Source organism: Emydura macquarii, unplaced genomic scaffold (assembly GCF_026122565.2).
Source record: "Emydura macquarii macquarii isolate MOO-44397 ecotype Brisbane River unplaced genomic scaffold, CSIRO-AGI_Emac_v2 contig_1551, whole genome shotgun sequence".
NCBI lineage: Eukaryota > Metazoa > Chordata > Testudines > Chelidae > Emydura > Emydura macquarii.
In genome coordinates this window covers 5,670,258-5,684,440 of record NW_027131688.1, presented here as the reverse complement: position 1 = coordinate 5,684,440, position 14,183 = coordinate 5,670,258, and positions in this window count along the sequence as shown.

Here is a 14,183-nt window from a genome sequence, read left to right as displayed (position 1 = left end):
AAAAAAAAACCCCAAAAAACAATCAATCAATATTTAAAACTATATCGAGGCTTTACCAATGTCATCAAATAGCTTTTCATCCACTGTCTCCTCTAGGCATATTTTTAGCCTTTTGTTTTGAGGTGAATCCCTGATTGAATTCTAAGATCTCGTGCATCAGAGTATTAGCATATTTTGAATATAAATGCAGGCTCTGTTATGGGATTCAATTTCTCTCTGAATTTTAATTCCGAAGCTGTTCTTTTCTGAATTGTTCATATAAGTAATCAGAATTTTAATCATTTTCATGCAACTAAGGATGGATTGTGAGGTTGGGAAGGCAGCAAGTATAGCCAAAGGAAGTGAAATGCTATTAAAAGCCAAGACTTATTCTAGGACCATGTTAATTCCATAGTGTACATGTAAGCCGGGGTCTTGTCTGGCTTGGTCGTCATGGCCCTTCCTCGGGCCCAGGTTCTGAGGAAGGCCACTGCACCTTCCAAAAAGGGGAACGTTAGCGCCTCTGTACTAGTCTTGGTCCTGGCCCTCCGGCAGGGCGGACTGCCAAGTAGTTGGCCACCTTGGGCCCTGAAGTGGGGCGAGGCAGGCGAGCAAGCAGTCTATTGGCCCGGCTCTCAGGCAGGGCGGGCAAGCAAGCAGTGTCCACTGGTTGGTAGAGCAGGGGACGGTAAGCACTCCCTGGGTGGTGTGGAAAAGGGGCGGGGAGGGGGACACAGGCCCACCCGACTCCTCTGTGTCCCAGCCCAGGGCCCTATCAGTGGCAAAGGCGTTTGCCACTGAGTTGGCGGGGCTCCTGCCGTAACACAAAGACGGAGGCTTTCCCCTGTCTCAGCCACTGGCTATGGCTGTCCCTGGACCACTTCCTCCCCGTATCCCCAGGTACCTGTCTCTTCCGGGTCCTCAGGGTCGCTGGGGTACACAGTCCACAGCAGGCTCAGCAGTCCCTCTTTGACCACCGGCGGCAAGGCGGGGAGCTCCTCTGCGGAGGGCAGCTCCTCCAGGTCGCAGGGTTCCTGGATTTCAGCATCAGGCAGCTCCTCCAGGTCAGGGCCAGCCTCCGAGGGTATCTCCCAGCCCTCAGGCTCAGGGCCCTCAGTCCAGTTGCTAGGGCCCAGGGGCCCTGTCCACTCTTTGGGGCTTGGTGGCCCGGTCCAGTCACAGGGCCCTGGGAGGCCCTATCCAGTCCTTAGGGGTCGATCAGCTGGGCCTTTCCCGGCGCCTCTGCTCTGGGAGGTGCTCACTCGGGGCAGCAGCCTGGCTGGGGTCAGGCCTACGCTTCAGCCAGCAGTACGGCACATCTGCCTCCGGTGGCCTCCTGTCTCTTACTGAGCTGCGGGGCCTGCCTTTTGTACTCCCTGCCCCGGCAGAAGCTCCGCCCCTCTGTTGTCAGATAGGCTGGTCGGATGGACCTATCCCTGTCCGGTTCCCTGGTTGCCGAGCAGACTGGACTGCCGGCCCTTTCACTGTCTGCTCTGGTCGTCGCGGCCCTTCCTCAGGCCCAGGCTCTGAGGAAGGCCACTGCACCTTCCTCCAGTACATGTTGTACATAGTTTTCCACTGTAAATCAAACTGATTTTCTAATGACTACAGGACAGAATACAATGTGATGAGATTCATAAACAAACTTTGAATAATGCTGGTGATTAATCCTGAGTGTTCCGAGTTTACAAACAGCTACTCAGCATGCAATGTAACTAATTAACTCCTCCCCCAAAAAACCTTCGCACTGGATGCTGTAGATCTTGACTTGAATTATTTAAACTATCATCAATGGTCTGATGAAAGTGTCGTTCCTCAGGCAGGGAAGAGTCTCATCAGGTCAGTTTGGATGGAAAGAACTCTCAGCCACTCAACGAGGACCCAGAGTGGAGATTAAAGCTGTCGACTGTGTCGTACAACCAGCATTGCCTCCTGCCACCTGCTGCCACAGCCTCTGAGAAGGGAAGGGTGAGGGGCGGAATCAGAAGAGCGTGCTCGTGGCAGAAGAAGGGGAGTCCAAATACGGATGGGGTCAGTGGAGCGAAAATGAGTGGTGCGAATAAGAGGGTTCAAGGAGAGAAAAAGAGAATGAATGTGGAGCTGAGGGAGAAGAGAGGGGATGGGAGAGGGTCTGGGAGAGCAAGTGGGTAATGGGGCAGAAGAGAATTATTGAGGAATGGGGGTCAGGAGAGAATGGATGTTGTGGAGAATCAGGGGGGCAGTGAGAGAGTGATTGTTCTACAGGACGATCTGCAAGGGCCTGCAGAAGCAGGGAGCAAACAAACCCTGGCCTCCAGAGATGCCCAGCAGGCAGGTGCTGGGAACCAGCTGATTCAGCTAAGGAGCAGCTACGAATCAGCTCTGATTCTCAGCTGGAAGATATAAATAAAGACCTAGCTCTGCAAGAGGTGGCGGGGCCAGGAGAGACCATCACTTTCCTGACCGGACATCTCCAAGAAGGCAGGATGGCGCTGAGGTCCCACTGAGGTGAAGGGAGCCCCACGACCCCTGAGCTACTGGAGGGTAGAGGACCCTGCAGTACCAGTCCAGGTCAGGACTATCACTTTCGTTACTTTTTAGTATTTTTGGCATGTGTGTGACTGAGGAATAGAAGAGCCTGTGCTGCAGGCTGACGCAGAGATGGGTGTGGCTGACTGTCCCCAAGCTGGTGAAAAGGCCCCCCCAGACCACACCTACACAGAGTCTGAGGGGTAGCTTTTCAAAAAACACCTGATCCAAAGCCTATTCACATCACGTAGTCCTTCTGTTGACCTGGATTGGGCCCTGTGTTCTCAGGCTGGTGTTTTCAAACGAGTGAGGTATTCAGGTCCAGACTGAAATCCATGAGAGCTGGGCGCCTAACTTCTTCAGGTTCTTCTGAAAATCACAGCCTTGCGGAGAAACAATTGCCTGTTGTGAACCTGCCATTTCTTAGCATCAGCCAAACCTATTGAACCAGAGTGGCCAAAAGAGGAGAGCAAAGTCCTCTAGTTGTCCTGTGCTGGTGAATATTTGCTGTCTTTCCATGAGCCAGGCTTTTAGTCTGGTTACACGGTATTTCACTAAGAATAAAATGCTTTCTAAGGAAGGACCTGGCTCTTCTCTGTCCTCACTGGAATTCTGCAACTTCAAAAGCTGTAATTTCTGACATACCCACAGAACCCTACTGGCATTTTAGACTTTAAGGACCGGGAACCATTGTTTCCAGGCTCCATCATTCTTTGCAATACTAAACTCTTAGAAGGAGGTGAAGATCCTTCCCTAGGATCTTTGCACATTCAGGAGGTTCAAAGCAGCATCTGAGCAGGGTTTTAATTGCCACGGACATTAGGTATTGGTTGGATCCATGTCAAAGATCGTTACATGGTTTGGGAAAAGATTGTAAGATTTTACGATATAAGAATCAACAATTAAGTGTTGTCCCTAACTGGATCTTCGTCTCCAATTTGGAATGCTAAGCTGCCATTTACTCAGTGGTAAGGCCCAGATGCTAAGCTGCACAGCTCCGGGGTAGAGGGGCAAATCAAGTGTTGACACATCTCTATATCCCTCCCCCTACAGTCCTCAAGCTGACCATTCCCAGGGCCTGCCCTCGGTATAAATTAGAGCAATCCCAGGGATGCTATACTTTGCCCTCATTGCCAACTGCATCTAAGGGAGTCACCCGACCTCCTTGCTGGGCCACATATGCCTGTGAACCGGAGCTGTTCACATCCAAAGGATTCCCTCTGCAGGGGGAGTCATCACGTGGCTGCTGCAGAAGTACACCACAGTGGGAATGGAAGCAAGGCTAATTCAGCAAACTGTTATTATTACCGTCTTCTCTTGCATTCACACCCAAGGACTCTAGTGAAGGATCAGGACCCTATTATACTAGACAGCAAAGGAGTAACACAATGCTTGCCCCAGAGCCCGCACTGACTAGGATTTAGATGAATAAACAGCCCAATAAGAGGCAGAGAGGGGAGGACATAACAAGGTGACAAGCAAGACAAGTGTATTTGCATAATCACAAGACTGGAGAATGTCAGACCGAGAGGCACCATTTGTGTTGCCATATAGATTATACGATGAACTGGAGCAGGTTAATCTGTCTGCCACTTATGCATCCAACTTCCAAAAATCTAGCTTCTCTTTTGGGAGGCCGTCCATGTCTGGCTTTACAGAGCTGCATGAACAGGTGTCTAAACAACTGAATGGCATAAAAAGCAAGTATTATTCACAGCTCCATAACTTCTCACCGGGTGTTTGCACACAGCAGAAAGTGATGGGCTAGGAGCCCAGCATTAAAAACCAAACACAAACAGAAACCAAAAACATTAGCGAACACCCGGCTCTGCTGAAACACAGCCATGCCAGGATGAAGGGTTGGACCAACTTTTTTCTCTAGCATCTGCACCACCAATGTCATTTCATACGGGTGATCAGTGGAAAGTAATCCAATAGAAGAAAAAAAACCCTGAAGAGACATTTCTCCAAGCTACAAAGGGTTGTGAGTAGCAAACACTAAGTAGTGCAGGTGGATCTGTGTCTTATTTTTCTCTTCATGAAACTGGCTCGGAAGTGGAAATTATTTTTGCATGAACTGACTGGGCATTAGGGGAGCCATAGTTGTCAGCCCCTCAGACTGTTACATCAAGTTTTTTTAATTGTTTTTATTGGCTTAAAATAGCTTGTAGGGCTAAAATAGTTCAGCGAGCGAAGGAGCTGAATAGGGAAGGTGGTGGTCAACACTCACGGCTTTGAACAGGCTGGCAATCAGCATTGACACCGTGCGGTACAGCTGGCTGCAAGGACTGCTTGTCTACTGGCAATCCCCAGGGAATTCTAAAACTAGCATCCCCAGCAACGCAAGCGCCTAATTGGACGTGGGTTGACGTGACAGCAATGTATGGCCTATCAGAAGAAAAGATGGACCAAAATCCAGATCAGCACGCGCCTGAACGTTGGATCGAGTGTTTGCAGCATGGACCCATTTCTAATAGGAGCTGGAGTTCTAATACATTTACAGCTTCTGTCTTTTATAAATTCCCTAATACTTGATGTTTGAGACGGAGTTTTGTTCTGGCGTATAAGGGTACAGCAGTGAATGAGAAAGATGTCAGTGTCATGTACAGAGCTCGGTGAAGAATTATGGGGTGGTGGGCTTTTTGTGTTTTGTTTTTTGATTCACTGGCATGTCTGAAAAAAAAACTGTTCAGGTCAGAATGAATCTGAAAATTCCAGAAAATGCTGGTGAATTGGAAAAAGTCCATTTTGGGTTGAATGGAGCCTATAATTAGCCCTGAAATGTTTTTGTTTCCAGGAGTTGATAGAGTCACAGTACAGCCAGTGGAGGACGTGGTGGTAGCACCCTCCTTCTCTGACCAGCTTTTAACCCAGTGGTGGGGGCACACACCTGGGATGTGAGAGACCCAGGTTTGCATCCCCGCCTGGGAGCAGGGAAGAACTTGCAGGGCTGATGGAGACCTCCTGGAGGAAAGAAGGGAGCTGGTTCCTTGTCTCTCAAAACTCTTGGGAGGATACTCCACAACTGCTGTTGTATGGCATGGAGCAACGAGAAACACTACTGATGGCATGAACCAGAAGCACCACATTGTTCCCTCCCACACGCCTAGTGATGGCAAAATTAAGACTAAACAAAACGATCCTCCTTTTTGATTGAAAATACCGAGCCAGCCATCATGGGGCTTTCATAAACGGCTCCCTGCTGCTGAAGTATACTGCTTTGTCCTTCGGGCACACAATAGGCAGGTTTTATTGGCTGTTTCACCTCAATGCCCTTGCTTTAACCTTGTCTCCGGTGCCTGAACGCCATGGCGGTGTGCAGTAGTAATACTGAAGCCAAGAAATGTCTCCGCAAGCGTGTCTCTCCATACAAGTAGCTCCTTGAGTTCTTCGCTCTTGACCACACTTTCAGTTCCACACCACGGTGACCCTTCAGGAAGCAAGCCTGAAAGCAGTCTTGTCAGCTGGTGGACTGTCCTCATTAGGGCTCCTTGTCCTGCTATTGCTAAAAGTCCGTTAGCCAAACCTGTTTTAGCATGTGCGGGGTATTTTGCCACAGTGTCCTGAGAGCATAGGCAAAGTCCCCCAGCATCATGGTGCACCATAATTAAGGTTGCATTAGAGAGTTTAGTTGTAGCTGGGGCTTTAAGGCTTTCCCGTGTGTGTGTCTTTAAAGAAAAGCACGGTCGGATATACATCCTGAACGCTATTTCAGTTTTTCATTTTTCATTTCCGTGTTTTTAAGGTTTGCAGAGGAGGAGGGGGAGGAAGATGCAGAAACTTATGTGCCGCTAAACATCGTTTTTGTTTGCTAATAACAATTACAAATAATGCATTTTCCTTTGTGCGTCATTAACAGGAGTTGGGGAGAGAGCAAAAGGGCCACATATGGCTCATTTTGCATTTTATAAATCCTGAAAGTCCTGGGCAGCCCAATTATTTGACGGAACATTAGCCCTCACACGTCCAACCGATCAGGCTTGATCTGCTGGTGCAAAAGTGTGCACGCAGCAGCTAAACAGCGCCAGCTTGGAAGTGGTAGATGCCAGTCTCTGCTGCGGGAGGCTGCAGTTTAATTTTGAGACACAACGTGACCCATGTGGTGCCTCTGAAATTAGAATCTGAGACAATAACAGTTCCTGAGATATCAAAAAGAACTCAAGCCACAAAGGGAGTGGTTTTTTTAGCAAGCAAACTCATTTAGTGCCGGAGAGACTCCCACTTTGCGATATGTCTTCCATGGCTGCTTTAAACTAATTACCCGGGATATCGCACAATGGTTGGAAATGCTGGCGTTCTAGGAGAGGCTGAAGGGTCACTTTCATTATCATTTTGCTTGGAATCAGGTGTGCAGCTGCCCTTCACAATACAGGAATCACACGTTTAATTTCCTGCCTATTGAGTAAAAAGCTGTCTCCAGATTTCATATGATGATATCCTAAAAGATTTTATTTCGTTTAAACACATTCTCTTTCGCCACTATGTATTTTCACTGCAGTTGCGATTTACTTTCTCCTACCGTCTGCATTAACATCATGTTTGCCAGGTGGAATTGAAGCAGTAATTAAATCTGACTTGGATTCCAGCAAGGACTTATGGCCTGAAGGTCTTCTGAGTCCTGAGAAACTGATTTCTTTGCTAGCAATAGGCACTAAATGCTCTAGAGAAGCCACTGAACAATTTTATACAAGCCACGAATGGCTTGTTTCTCAGCAGGTGCAATATATCTGATAGAGGTGGATGGCATGGACATTTGGCCAGGAATCAACACGTCCGGTTATTGGTAGATTTTCTGAGCTAGGCCTCTGTGGCCTACACGAATGGTCAGAATGCATTTAAATATTTCATGTAAACTTCAGAAAATAAAAATAAACAAATCTGCCATCGGCCTGCTTTACAAATCCTTGTGAAACACTTATCCGATGGGAGGAGTCTACTATATGGATGTTGCAGAATTATCACCTTGCCTGTTGGCACACAGATCCCCAGCGTTTTAATGGTACTTACACTTTTCCAAGCGGAGTTCAGGCCGTCTTTAACCACGGCAAGGCGAATCAGAGTGCACTGGAGGCAAACTGGAGTTTGCCTTTGGATACTTTGACTGTAAATATATGAAGACAATTGCGCTTTATGTATTAATGTCCTGAACTGCTGGATAAACAGGCAGGAGTTTTCAGCTGGCTAAGCTTAAATGATGTGTTTACCATTATCCAGGTCTTCAGAACAGTAAAAATGTTCTTATTACAACTAAGCCAGGTTGTGGCAGAGCTCAATTTGTGCCGCTATTTCCAAGAGAAACCCATTGTAAGCAGTTTATAAATCAACTGTAAAGTATCAGTTCCCTCACTTTGGGGTAGAATGAGCAGCCAAACAAACAAAGGTCTAGCCAGAAATGTGGCTGGTGAGAAGAGGCCAGCTGGGAGACTAAGAGAATTAGCCAGCGGAGTTCTCCAGTAGAAAAAGGCCAGGAGGCAGAGACTTCAGGGGTTTTTTGTGTGTGTTTCTTTTCTCCCTTAACTTGCAGGTACTCTATAAGGAAGAACCCACAATGGGAGGGGACCACCACTGCTACCTCTTCTGCCTGCACCTCTGGGGTCACTCACCAGACAGGCATCCTGACCCTGGAAGCTTCCACCCAGGTCCTGGTCTTGACTTGCTGGGAATGCAACCTGCATGTCCCTGCCGGTGAAAGCCAGGCAGGGGACACCGCCCGGTCCGAGAGGCGTCTGTTGGTGGAGTCCCTCAGGAAGCAGGTAAGGGAGCTGCAGGAGGAGGAGGATCGGGGGCCCAAAAAATTCATCGACAGGATGCACATGGAAACATTTGGGATGGAGGATGCTGCTTGAATAGAAAAGTCTATAGCAGCACCAGAGCGGGAAGGAGAACCAGCTGTTCCAGGAAGGTGTATTGTGATAATACCACTGTGGAATCTGTGTGAATAAATCTGAAAACAGAGAAAACCTTGTCACACAATCATGGAGAATAATTTGCTGCCACTGGTTTGTATGTCACAAGCCCAACTGGTGTGTAAGTCTGGCCTAGTATAAAGAGTGATTGCATGATACTAATGCGAGGTGCCGCATATCTGAGTACCTCCTGGTCTTTAATGTAGTTATCCTCAGAAAGCCCCGGGGAGGTAGGAAAGTTTTGTTGTTCCCAACGTACCGATAAGAAACGGAGTCAGAGACAACATGACTTGCCTGATGTCACACACACTTTGTGGCAATGTAGGGAATTGGGCATAGATCTCCTAGGTTTCAAAGTAGTGCCTAACCACCGGCCCATCCCTAAGCTGGAGCAGCATTCCCCAAGTCTGGAGAGGGAAAGTTCAAAGCAGGGGTATGGTCTCCCTCGCTGCCATAACCCTGGGGGCAATTCATTCTGCAAAGGAAACGAGGGCAGCCTTAAGGCCACTGGAGACTATGCCTGGCTACAGTGACCCGCTGGCTATATTTAACCCCCTTTCCCTTCTGGTATGCCCCTGACACACTCTCTGTGCTGCTGCTGATACAGGGGGTGGGTTAGAGATGGACTATGTCATCCACATACCACTCAGGGATCTTCCTACACTAGTGGACTCCCTGCATAGGTGGTTAAACTGGCTTGCAACTGGAGCGGTACAAAGCAGCCTCGAAGAGCGGTGGGATCCGACCCCATGAAGTTTAGATGTTAAACTGTAATAAAAACCTTTAGCTCACCTAAAAAAAGTATAGCATTAACAAAAGAGAGGTTTCTTTGCAGAAGTGAGCCAACATGGGCTTGAAGGTGATTTCTAAACATCTCTGGAACTGAGACTTTATTTCTCCTGGCCTATCATGTTTGTGTTATTTAAAGGCAAATGAGGGGATATGAGTTTAAACATTCAAATCATTAGTACCTCCCTTATTGATAAGAAAGCTTTCAGCGGGTACTATAAGGTCATTGTGCCTGCAATATTTTAAACATAGCTACAATCATTTTCATTTAAGAACCCAGTTCTCCACCACAGTGGATGGGTGACCTGAAGCGTCTCATGTGAGCTGAGGTGTTGGAGACAACAGTTGCTAATACATTTTAAAAAAGCAGCAGCAGCCATTTCTGTTTTTGTGACAGTCACACAGACATCTCTGTTAGCTTATAAATCAGCTACCGCAACGGAGATTTGGACTGATGGATCAAAACTGATAGGAATTTGAGAGTGCTTCACAGAGACTGGGACAGAAAGGCAGCCATGTGAAAGATTTAAATAGACTGCTTTGATTTCAGCTCCCTTTATGAAAGCAGTTTAGTGCGACTTTTGGTCTCTCTAAAACACAGCTGACACATGGAATGATTTAACTTGCTAATGAGATTACTCCTGTGGATTGATTTTTTTTATTATGCACATTTTTGGTTGCATAAGTAATAACTAATTTAGATGTGAAAAGACAAGATTTGCTTGAATGATGTGCACATGGCCAGTGCTAAGAGCTAAGTAATGCTTCACACTTGAGCAGGACACGTGCAGAATAAAGGATAAACTCTTACTGAGGGAGATTCAGTATAAATAAACCTCCCTGAGAAGAACAGGATCAAACCAGAGCCCCTTTGACAGTCAGCACTTCCAATCACATGAGACCTTACAGCCCCGAAACTTCTCTGATGAGATTCGGCAAAACTAAAACCATTTCTGTTCTTGCGCGTTTCTACCCATAGTCCACAATCGCTGATACACACAACCAAAAATCTGGTCTCATTACATGCAGTTAGGCCATTCCCAATCCCATTTTATGGATAAACAATAAAAATTACAAAATGAAGGTCCCGCTTTATATTATATGACTATGAGAGTACATTTATAAAGAGTTTGTAAAATATTTATATACAAAGAATAGATGATGTAATCAATGGCTAAGCAGTTCTACATCAAGTGGTAATAGTTGTCACAGTTCAGGGTACCTATATTCCCCTTCTGCAGTCCAACAAGGGCACCCACTTTCAGGCTTCTGGCTCGTCAGCCATCACTCTTTTGGGCTGTAGCCTGATTTTAAGTGTATTAGTTATTTCATAGGGTTATAGGTTTGCCAATTGCTTGGATTAGAAGGTTCTTGTCCTAAATCAGGCTCCAGAAGAATTTTATAAGGACCCCCGGGTGTACAACAGGAAGTTTCTTAGTGATAACCAAATTTGTATAATTTTATAAGTTTTATTAAGATAACATAAAATGATAGACAAATAACTGATATAGGAAATAAACAATCTAATGGATAATGGATAATACAATCTTAAATTTAGAGACTCATATGATATATATATTTGTATTATATGCTTTGAATTAATATACTCACGCCCTTCCCTGGTTGAGAGAGATGTTTGATTCCTCAACTCTTGAGTAGAGGGGTGGAATAAGCACTGCTAGAGAGCTAAGAGCTATAAACTAAGACTACAAATAAGACTAAGTATAGAATAAAGAAGAAATCTTAACACTAACTAAAAGAAGCTTCAAGCAAGAGTAGATGACGATTGCACCAAATAGCACGATCTTCCCCGTCTTATACCCTAAGAATATGGGTCCTCCTTCTAAGTCCATATTTGGATTGTCCACCCCCAAATTATTGGGGTATGCATACTCTATAGGCTGGTAGGTTCATGAATATTAAGGATATCCATGACATTTTACTTCCCATTTCAAAGATTCCATTACCTCACCTTTTATGCCTGACATCATTACTTTCAACACTTATCTAGGCCAAAGGTCCCGAGTATGTCTGCTAACTGCTAACTCATTTAGGACAAACATGACCATATATGTCTTATTTTTGTTATACCGTCAACACTTTCAACACTAGTTCCCGAATATGTGTATAATAATAATAACGTAGCTGTCATCCAGGATGTCCTGTAAAATACCTTGTATTACAGCAAAATATATATAAATGTATAATTCTATTATAATCACACAATCATACTTAAATCTATAAGAAAAGATACATATCTATATAATGCAAGCAAGCAGGCTAGTTCTATAGGCTACAGGGCGGAGACTCACGTCTCTCTCCCTCCTGAACCGGGTGATTTCTGTGTCTACACTGTGAATTCCTCAACAAGTCAATTTGCCTAAACAGGCCAGCATCTCTGCTTTGCTTTCCTGTCAAAGGCTATGAACAGGGTAACTGCCCATGGTTTTAAATGGCCATTCAGCACTTTCTGAATGCTTTCTATCAAGCTTCTACCTTGTTCTTAAGATAGAAGCATTATAGACAAAGCATATTAAAACAATAAAAGAACCTACATGCATGCTAATCCACAATCCCCACAAGGCTCTGGTCAGTGTCAGGCCTTCCAACCCTTCCCTAAGGGATTGCTGCCTTTTCCCCCATCCCCGAGTTTAGAAGGTCCTGTCCATTTGCTGGACCACACAGTAGACCTTGAGTTAGTTTCAGCTATGGCTATTTATCCAAAACTCTTTTTTTTGTCTGCTGATCTCTGGAGAATCCAGTCTGAAGTACTCCCAGTGAGCTGGTGCAGCTCTGGAGGTGTTACAACCTGAATTAATTTGCCAAATCACTGTTCTTAGTTCCTGGAGGGACTGTGGTTACCCCTCCCCCATGGAATTACATACAATCCCTGGCCCACAATGATACATAAAACTTCATATAATGAGATCTCCCAGAGATAGTGCAGGAAATTGCTGCATCGTTAGCTATTAAGTATTTTTAAACATTTACAAACACTACTGTGACAGGTATGGCAATCTATCCATGATGAGACAGATTTCTATGCTAATATTCTTGCAAGTCAAACTCACTGACTCCTTTTGCAAGCTCTGTAATGTGCTTATTCACAAACATTCAGGGGAGGAAGAACATTTGCAGAAACCAAAAGCATTGCACATACCAACCGAATCATTGCTTGAGAGCGCATCTGTGCTGGCAGGTCTACCCTGGCCACCTTGGAACGCCCCATTTATTATTCCCACAGTAGTTCTGTTGGGCAGTTATGTATGTTCACTGATAATTCACCATTAGTTAGGTCAGCCAATCAGGGATCAGAAATGGTACTAGATGAACTAGGTGACCCATCCCATGACATATACAGTGAATGTTAACAGTACCCATTTCACAGGCAAGCCATCGGTTAGCTAGCGTCTACTCATCAAAGAATTGCAGATTCATAAAAACATCTGCCGGTTCGTGGAGGAATTCCAAACAGAAAAAGAGGACTAAATTCACTGAATAAATTGTTCAGTGCAAACCCACAAGTTCACATCGGTCTCAAAAGAGGCATCTTGAAACCCATGCGGTGAGATTTGATCGTTTATGTGACCCTATGATCTGTGTATGTAACACAAATAGATGTTTCATGGTTATTATTTATTTGTTTACTAACGTACCCACAATGCCCAAGGGGCAGACAGATAGGTAAAGGTTAGGGAAGGAGAACATGAAATAAACTTTTATACAAGACAGTTTGATTCACTGGAGACAGCATAGCAGACGTGGGGCTTTAAGAGTTTCATTTATGTTTATTTATTTATAGGCTGCTAAAAATGCACCTAGCACGATTATCTCTGGGTACATGCACAATGTGCCACAAAAATAATTCACTGTCAAGTGTAATCTCCAATTAACAGTTCAAATATTAATTTAAATCCATAATGCATGCACGTATCATTTGAAACTTAGGGAAAGAGACAGGTATAATTGAACATCACCTTACATAATTTTCCAAAGAATCCAATATTAGCACATTGTTAGCGACCTCTCTTGTTGGGAACTGCAACCCATATGATGAGTGAATGGTAAGAGCTGGAACAGGCAATGGGTCATTTTTTGAAGTTGTAACGTAGTTCTTGAGGATGCAAGAAAAGCAGAGAATCAGAGGCTGGTCCTTTGATCCTGAGCCAGGTGTGGAATAGCGATTAATGTGCTGCAGACTATGGGAAAGACCAAAAGGTTATCTGGAATAATTAACTGATGTTGACATTCCTACGCAGCTCATGAACTTTAAAGCTGAGGCATGTACCTTTCCACTGTCCTTTAGTAGGAGGGGGGGGGGGGGCAGGGTGGAATCCTTTATATTGGACCCAAATTTTATTCTTTCCCAAAGAGACTTGCTGTTAAACCAGGATTTTTTCAGTCTGAGAAGATACTCCGCCCCCAGTTTTCCCGTAGAAGGTCCCAGATGCAACGGAACCTCAGCACAGTGTGGGGCAGGGACATGGGCTTCTCAGAAATTTTGGATAACTTCTGCATGCACCACTGGGAGTTACTGACATTCTCATGCAGGAGATCTTGGGGAGATGGTGGTGGATCTCTGCCAATGCAGATCGCCCAGCCGTTCCTCTCTGCCAAGTATGGGCACCGGAGTGTGGATGCTTCTGCAGCTTGAGTGCCTGGGTAGTTGCCACACATGAGTGCCATTGTCATTTGAACAATTCCTACCACTACCCACCTTGGAGCTCACCAGTTTGCAGCCCACCATATGCAGGGTATGCATTTGGATCCCGATCCAATGGCCATTGAATTCAGTGGAGGGATTCTTCTGTAATGAATTTCTTGAATGGTATTGAATCAGGAAGCTTTTGCCTGCAGGTGAGTAAATGGTAAAAAGCTCCAGATAAGATTCGAGAAAATGTAAAATTATCATCATTGTAGTCCCAGAAGACCCACTCAAGATCAGGTGCCAGGTGCTGTACAAACAAAGAAACCATCTCAGATCTAACCATTTCATTGCTG